Genomic DNA, 8298 nt, shown 5'->3' with positions numbered 1-8298 from the left:
ACCTGGTTACAGAGCCTAGCCGTGGTGTCTCCACTCCACTCTATGCTCCGTGCTGTTCCTTAGTGCTAGCACGCCAAGTTTCCCCAGCGCGATAGCATCTCAGGTTGGGAGCCTAGGGAATGCTGAGGTAATGCAGTTATGCCCTACCCTGAAAGCCTCTTCAATGCTGTACCTTTTTCTTAAAAATGTGAATGTTAGTTTTATTTTCCTAGTTACTTCAGGCAAGTACACCACAAGGGTAAAGCTTTGTTTCTCCAGGGAGGATTTTGGGTGCTCCAGGGAGATGTTTGGGTGCTTTTTGTGTGATGCTTGGCTCCAGGGAGATGCTGGTGGGCTTCGGGGAGATGCTTGGTTCCTGCAATTTGGTGATTGAGTCCCCTGGGGAGATGCCTGGGTGCCCACAGGGACATACTTGAATGACCCTGACAGGTGTTTTTGCAGCCCATGGAAGCTGTTGCATGCTAAGAGAGGTGCCTAAAATCTTAGTCAATGAGATACTTGTGTTCACCAGGTGACATTTTGGAGCCCTGGGGAGCGCTGGCTCTCCAGGAAGATGCTCAGTTCCCCTGGGGGACACTTGGATGCCCCAGGAGGCAGTTGGGTACTGCAGAGAGCAGTTTGTGTGCTTCAGACAGGTGCTGGAGTGCTCCAATTGTGCTGTTGAGTGCCTTAGAGAGCTGCTTGGTTGCCCCTGTGAGACGCTTGGGTGACCCTGGATGTAATTGTGATGCATAAGCAGATAATGGAGGTGCCAAGGGAAGTGCTCGTGTGCCCCAGGAGGTGCTTGTGTGCCATGGGAAAATGCTTATGGGCCCCAAGGAACATCTTGGGTCCTCCAGGAAGGTGCTTGGATTCCCCAGGGAGATGCTTGTGTACCCAGGGAGACGACTGTTTGACCCTGGGTGATGTATGGTTTCTCCGGAGAGGTGCTTCACTGCTCGAGGGTCATTCCTGGGTGCTTGAAACATACACTTGAGTGACCTATGCAGACGCCTGGGCACCCATGGGTTTATTCGAATGTTCCCAAGGGAGGTGTTCCGTTCTTCCAAGGAAATGGTTTGGTTCTCTATTCAGATGTCTGGGTTTTTCAGAATAATGCTTGTATGCCTTTGGGAGATATCTTAGTGCATCAGGAGGTGATGGGTTCACACTGGAAATTCTTCAGAGCTCCAGTGAGATGCTTGAGTGCTGTGCAGAGGTGCATGGATCCACCCGGAAGATGCTTGGGTTCCCTGGGGAGAAGATTGGTACCTCAGGGACATAGCTGTGTGTGTTCCAGGAAGACTTTTTAGAGCTCCAGATATATGCTTGGGTGCTCTAGGTAGATGCTTGTGTGTCTTGTTCATGTACTAGCGTTTTCAAGAAAAAAGTTTGTGTTTCCAGTGGACATTTTTGGATGTCCCAAGGAATTTGCTTTGTGTCCAAGAGGATGCTTGGTTCCTCAAGGAGGATGCTTATGTTCCTGTGGGAGGTGCTTGGTTTCCCCAGCAAGATGCTTGCTGCTAAGTGTGATGCTGGTCTACTGCAGTGAGATGCTTGTGTTCCCCATGAACATGCTTGTGCGTCCAAGGGAGGTGCTTGGGTACAGCAAGGAGATGCCTGGGTAATGCAAGAAGATCTCTGTGTTCCCGGAAATTGTCCTCAATGGGTACACAGCTGAGATGCCGGGGTGACTCAGGAAGACGCTTGGAGTCTCGGAGGATCTCCTTGGTTGCTCCAGGAAGGTTCCAGGGTGCTCCAGGGAGGTTCCTGAGCAACCTATTGAAGAGCCTGATGTGCCCAGGGAAACTCTTGTCTCCTCCAAGGTTCTTCAGGGCTGATCCAGGCAGCACACCTTGGAGACATGCTTTGGATCTCCAAAGGAATGCTTGGGTTCTTTGGAATCATGCTTGGGAGATCCTTTGGTGGTTCAGAAAGGTGCTGGGTTTCCCAGAAGACATTTGAGATGACAACACTAGGTGCAACAAGATCCATCCTGGAGAAGCAAAGCTTTGCCCTAGTTCACACCAACATCTCCCTTAGGCACACAAGCACGTCCCGAGGGTACCCAGGATTCTCCATGCAGCAGATAGGCATCTCCGTGGAGCACCCAAGCATCTCCCCAGACTACCAACCTGTCTTACTAGGTGGACCCAAGCACCTCCCCAAAGCACATGATTTTTTTCCAAGGAGCATTCAGGCACCTCCCTGGAGAAGCCACATACCTTGCTAGGGAAAGCAAACATCTCTCCTGGGAATACAAGCGTCATCCTGGAGCACCCTCCATGGCACCCAAGCATCTCCCCAGGGCGCACAAGCACCTCTTGAAATCACTGAGGTTTTCCCAAAGGCACACAAGCAGTGCACTTGAGTAGACAAGCATCTTCCCAAGACACCTAAGCTTTACCTTCTATCTGTCAGGCATGATGCAAGGGCATCACAGCACATTGCTGCTGCTCTGGAATGCTTGGTTGCCCTGCAAAGATGCTTGGGTGCTCCAGCGAGATGTCTGGGTTCCTCAACCTGAACCTTGGGTGCTCAGGGTGCTGTAGGGATCTCCTGCAAAGCATCTCCCCAGGAACACAGATATTTCCCTGAGGCACCCAACCATCACCCCTAAGAACCCAAGCATCTCCCTGGAGGACCCATGCATCTCCCCACAGCACTCAGGCATCCCACTGCAACGTTACTGAAGCATCTCCCCAGGGAACCCAAGCACATCCCAAGGTACTCTGACGTCCCTCCAGAGCTCCCAAGCAAGTTCTTGCAGCATCTCGATTGTTCAAAAAGCACCTCTCTGAAGTATGCCAGGACCTCTCTGGAGTCCCTCCCTGGACCACACAAGCATATCCTATGTATGACTCAAACATCTTGCTAGGGAATCCAAACACTGGCTTGGAGATATAAATCAAGTCCAAGCATCATTCTGGATCCCCGTCTTTTCTCCTTGAGCAAAATAAGGGGCACCACAGTATCACCTGGGGGCACCCAAGCATCTCCATGGGCACCAGGATCATCCTTGGAAGACCCAAGCATCTCCACACAGCAGCCATGCACCTTCCTGCAGAAAGCACGTGTCTCCCTGGGGCACAGAAGTGTCACCTTGGAGCTCCAAAACGTCTCCCCACAGCGTTCAAGCATGTCTCTGGAACACCCACGCAGATTTCTGCATCCCACAGGCATCTTCCCCAGTTATCCAGGCATTTTCAGGGATCTCAGGTGTTGCGAGGACATTTGTTGTCGACGGAAGGAAGACACAGACGCTCAATATGAGTGATCAGTGAACTTCGATTTATTGGATAGCTCAGTCGTCTTTTATCTAATTCAATATAATTAGCTCATACATATTGCAAAAGCTAAGCTCATGATTGGTTAGTGCATTTCTCTATTCTATCAGCTAGTTTCCCACCGAAATAACACAGTTAGTACTTTCCCAGACCACCAACAGATATCATGTTCTTGTACCTGAAACCTCCCTGAAACCTCCCTGAAACCTCCCTGAAACCTCCCAGATTTTACGTACTTTCCCAGGCGCGTTTACGTATTTTCTCAGGCTTACTTACGTACTTTCTCAGGCTCATTTGAGCTGTGTTCGATACTTTGTTAGCTCGCGGCCTCCTAGCTGTTCAATGTTCACATGGCCTACTTCACTTAACCATTCCTCCACAATTCCCCCGTTTTTATTTTGGGCTATAAACACCTTCTCTGTGACTTGTTCTAGTTTCCTAGATAAGCAGCTAAAGACTACCCGCGCAGCAATTATAATCAATACAATTATAAGCAAAAGGCGAAGTCCCTCTTTGATTAAGTAAAAAACCCATCCCCCTACATTTCCAAAGACAGATTTAAGCCAATCATCAAACCAATTATTCTGTATCGTAATTTTTTGTGTATGATCCCTTAGCCATTTCAATTGATTGTGAATTGATTGCCCATGATCAGAGAGATTAAAGCAACACATTCCTTCTACATCTTCACACCCATGTCCTTGAGCTAATAATAAGAAATCAATAGCGGCCCTATTTTGTAATACAGCATGTCTTATGCTCTCCATATCTTGCGACATTTCAGAAAGAACTTGTGTTGTTACATTTGATTGTTTAACAGCCCAACAAGCAAGTTTATTAATGTTAGTCAAAGCGTGTGCAGTTCCCACACCAGGCACTAAAGAAGCAAAGAATCTTCCTGCTGGACCCCACAGTTGTACACCATCATTACAGTCAGAACCCAAAGTTTTTAGTTCTCGTTTAATTCTTCTGCTCCCTGTCGAGTTCTGCCACGAGTGCAAATCTGGAGCGAAAAGTGTGAGTCGTCCTAGGTAACACGGACCTCCAAAAGCACTAGCTGGTATTCCTTGCCATGCACGGTCCCCACAGATTAAAAACATGCCAGGTGGCAAAGCTTTGGCCTGACTTTGAAACCAGATCGAATTGGTGTCACCTATTCCATACGCCCCAAATGGTACACTAATGTTACCGGTGTTGTTCCATCCACAGTAATGTCCATCGGCCTCAAATCCAAGGGTCCTCGATGTTATGTTGGTCCAGTGCGTTTTATTTTGTTTCCCTTCATTGAGTACAAAGCATGTTTGTGTCCAGTTACTACTGCTATTCCCTACTACCACAGACCCCAGGAGATCCGGTTCTTGAGGGTCCCATGGCAGTGAGTTATTAAGAGCTTGCAGGGCAGCAACTACTCCATCCGAGACATTTGCAGAAAGGGATCTACTGAGTAGAGTAATACTGGCAGAATATGGTGCTAACATTTCACTCAGTTCCTTTGGATCCCCTATTGGGACCCCAAATAAGCATGTTCTAAAAGGATCAGATGCAGAAGCAAGAAACAGACAAAATGAACTTTGTCCGGTTTCATTAGCCCAGGTGACCCACATATTCTGCTGAGGGTCAATCTTCCCTAAGATGGCATTACCATGTCCAGCCATTATTATAACTGATAGCATAATCAAAGTCCCTTGTTCTGTTATTTCAGCCATGATCGTTGTCATCCTCTTCTTTCTTCGATGGCTGGCTTTACACACCGACTAGGCACCCAGGTCGGACCTGTAGGGGAAGAGACACACACATAACCTCGTCCCACATAAATCACATCAGCAGGCCCTAACCATTGCCCTGTTTTCATATCTCTGTACAATACTCTCATAGCACATTTATTATCATTTTCAGACTTGGTGTAATGACGTGCTGCAGGTGGTTCGTCATTTTCCCCAAAAACACACAAATGATTCAGAACAAATAGAGTCTTGTCCACCCTTTCTCTAACATCAATAATGTCTTTAAACCTTTCCAAATATTGTTTAACTGTTCCATTAGCCCTTTCCACAATAGCCTGACCAGTTGGTGAATGTGGAATACCAGTAACATGTTTAATGTCCCATAGTTCCATGAATCGCTTGAGTGGCCCACTAACATAGGCTGGACCATTATCAGTCTTTATAGTCTGTGGTACTCCCATTACTGCAAAACAACTGGCAAGATGACGTCGTACATCCCGAACTTTTTCCCCAGGCTGCGGTGTAGCCCAGATCATGTGACTATAAGTGTCTATTGTTACATGCAGATATTTCAATCGTCCAAATGCTGGAACATGAGTGACATCCACTTGCCACACTTCATTGGCTTTAAGCCCTCTTGGGTTTGTCCCGACTCCGAGTCCCACCCCTGAGTTATAATTACTACACGTTGGGCAAGCTTTTACTATCGCTTGCGCATCAGCTCTAGACAGTTTGTAAGCCCGCGCAAGTCCCTTAGCATTCTGGTGAAAAATAGCATGAGCCTCCCGAGCTCTGCAGAAGGGAGATAATGGCGCTTCAGTGGCTGGAGCGGCAACTAATTTATCCGGCCGAGCATTGCCTTCTCCCAGTCCTTCCACCCATTGGTGACTTCGTATATGTATCACCGCATAGGATTTGCTTCTCTGCGCTATAGCAAGCTGTAAGCTAGTTAATAGTTCTGCAAGGCGTTCATTTTTTACATCTCTTAAGGCAGAGTCCTCTATGCGATTAGCTATACCTACTACGTACAGAGAATCAGATACTACATTTAAAGGGGCATCTTTCCATTTTATAAATGTCCATACAACCGCATAGAGCTCTAATGTCTGTAATGAATCGTTGTCCTGGCCCTTTAAGATTTGATGTTGCCAGCCTTGTTCGTCTTTCCATGTTATTGCAGCAGACTTGGAGCGCTTCCCAGCGTCCGTGAAAACAGTTACTGCATCTGCTAACGGAGAATCCGACCGCTTGGGCTGGGTTATCCATGCTTGGTTTTCCATCCATGACAATATAGTTGATTGTAATGTCTTTGCCACTATTGTGGCGCCATCCTGTAATAATGCAGCTTGTAGTTTTTCAGAATTCTGTATGTACCATTCCAAGTCACCTGGCTTTATTGGTACCCAGATTGTACTTGGCGGAACTCCGTCTATTTGTAGTATCCGATTTCTTCCTTTCTTTATTAATTCTGACAGCGTGTCAATTTTTTCTTGAATTGTTCTTCGGGGTTGCAATGGGGGAGCTATCCACTCCAATACCACAGTTTCCATTTCCTTTTCCCCTGTTTTTATTTTTTGCTGTGTGATAGCACCCATCAAGTGTTGTGGACCACACAAAACAGTAAAATCCAGTGGCCTGTCAGGTATGCGTCGATGCGTGACACGCGTTGTGATCAATGATGCAATTTGTTGTAATATTTCTGACTGTTTTTCTGATAATGTCACTTTTGCGGCAAGGTCAGTTCCTTTTAATAATGGTCGAAGGGAATTCAACAGTTCATTTGGAATTCCGACCACTGGCCTAATCCATTGTAAATCTCCCAGCAGTTTTTGAGCATCATTGAGAGTTGTGATGTTCGATTGGATGGTAAGTTTCTGAGGCTGAATAGTAGAATCTGTGATTTTCCACCCTAAGTACTTCCAAGGGCTTGTCTCCTGAATTTTCTTCACGATTTATAGCAGGGAGTGTAAAAGCAAACCTCTGTTTATCATTGTCATGTAATGCAATTGTAAAAAAGCAGTCTTTGAGATCCACAATTAGTAATTTCCACCCTTCTGGTATCATAGCAGGATTAGGTAATCCAGGTTGCAGTGCTCCCATAGCACACATCTGATTATTAACTGCTCGTAAGTCATGTAGCAAATGGTATTTCCCTGATTTTTTGGGAATCACAAAAATCGGAGTATTCCAAGGGCTTGTTGACAGTCTCAGATGCCCTTGTTGATACTGTTCCTGTACTAATTTATGAGCATGTAAAAGACTTTCCCGTTTTAGTGGCCACTGCTCAACCCATACAGGTTCATCAGTTTTCCATTTAAGTGGGATCGGGAAAGTCCAAGCAATGGCCACACCTAAAAATTTTGATGATCTGTCGTGAGAACTGCTCCCATTTGGGCAAGGATGTCTCGCCCTATTAGCGCTTGTACTCCTTCAGGTAGTGATAAGATGGAGACACTGCATTTTACCACCTTATCACCTATTGTCCATTGTAGCACTGGTGATCGACGAGCAAGAGTCATGCCTCCTACTCCCGATACTGTGGCATTAGACTCAAATGTAGGCCAATGTGATGGCCAATCCTGTGTGCTAATTATCGATACATCAGCACCAGTGTCCAACAATGCCTCAATCTGTATTTTCTCATCCTTTAAACATACAGCGACTTTTTGTCGTGGTCTGTGTCGCATACCAAGTGTCAATAAAGCCACTTTTCCCGTGGAGCCAAATGCTCCCAGTCCTCGATCCTTTGCAGATTCCGATGCTAATGATTCAGCAAGATGAGGCAATGGGATTAACTGTGCTATTTTTGTGCCCTGCGGCACATGGATTGGAGGAAACATTGCAGAAACCATAATTTGTATTTCCCCAAAGTAGTCCTTGTCAATAAGTCCAGTTAATATTTGTAATCCATTCATGGTGGCAGACGATCTCCCTATTAATAGAGCTCCCACAGGTTCCCTATTAACAATAACTGGTCCAATAAGTCCTGTCTTCACCCTGGTGGGTCTCGAATCCAATAAAGTCACATCGACTGCGGTTGCCAAATCCAGGCCGAGGCTCCCTCTGGTGGCTGGTCGGAGAAAAAAGGATTCGTTGCAGTTGGTGCTGGTGCTGTTGCCGTCGCTGCCGTTGTCGTAAAAGCCACTTTTTGTGTCGTCGCGGGGCGGCTCCTCCCGCTGCTCCGGCCATTTCCCGACGCATTTCGGCGGCATGCTGTAGTGCTGTGAGTATTTGATTGACAGTTCTGGCACCACACAGATTCTGTTTTGCAGTCCCGTCTGATGTGTCCCGCAATACCACATCGAAAG

This window comes from Aythya ferina (assembly GCF_964211825.1).
Source record: "Aythya ferina genome assembly, contig: HAP1_SCAFFOLD_137, whole genome shotgun sequence".
NCBI lineage: Eukaryota > Metazoa > Chordata > Aves > Anseriformes > Anatidae > Aythya > Aythya ferina.
The sequence above is the reverse complement of the archived record's forward strand: the minus strand, read 5'-3'. Positions refer to the sequence as shown.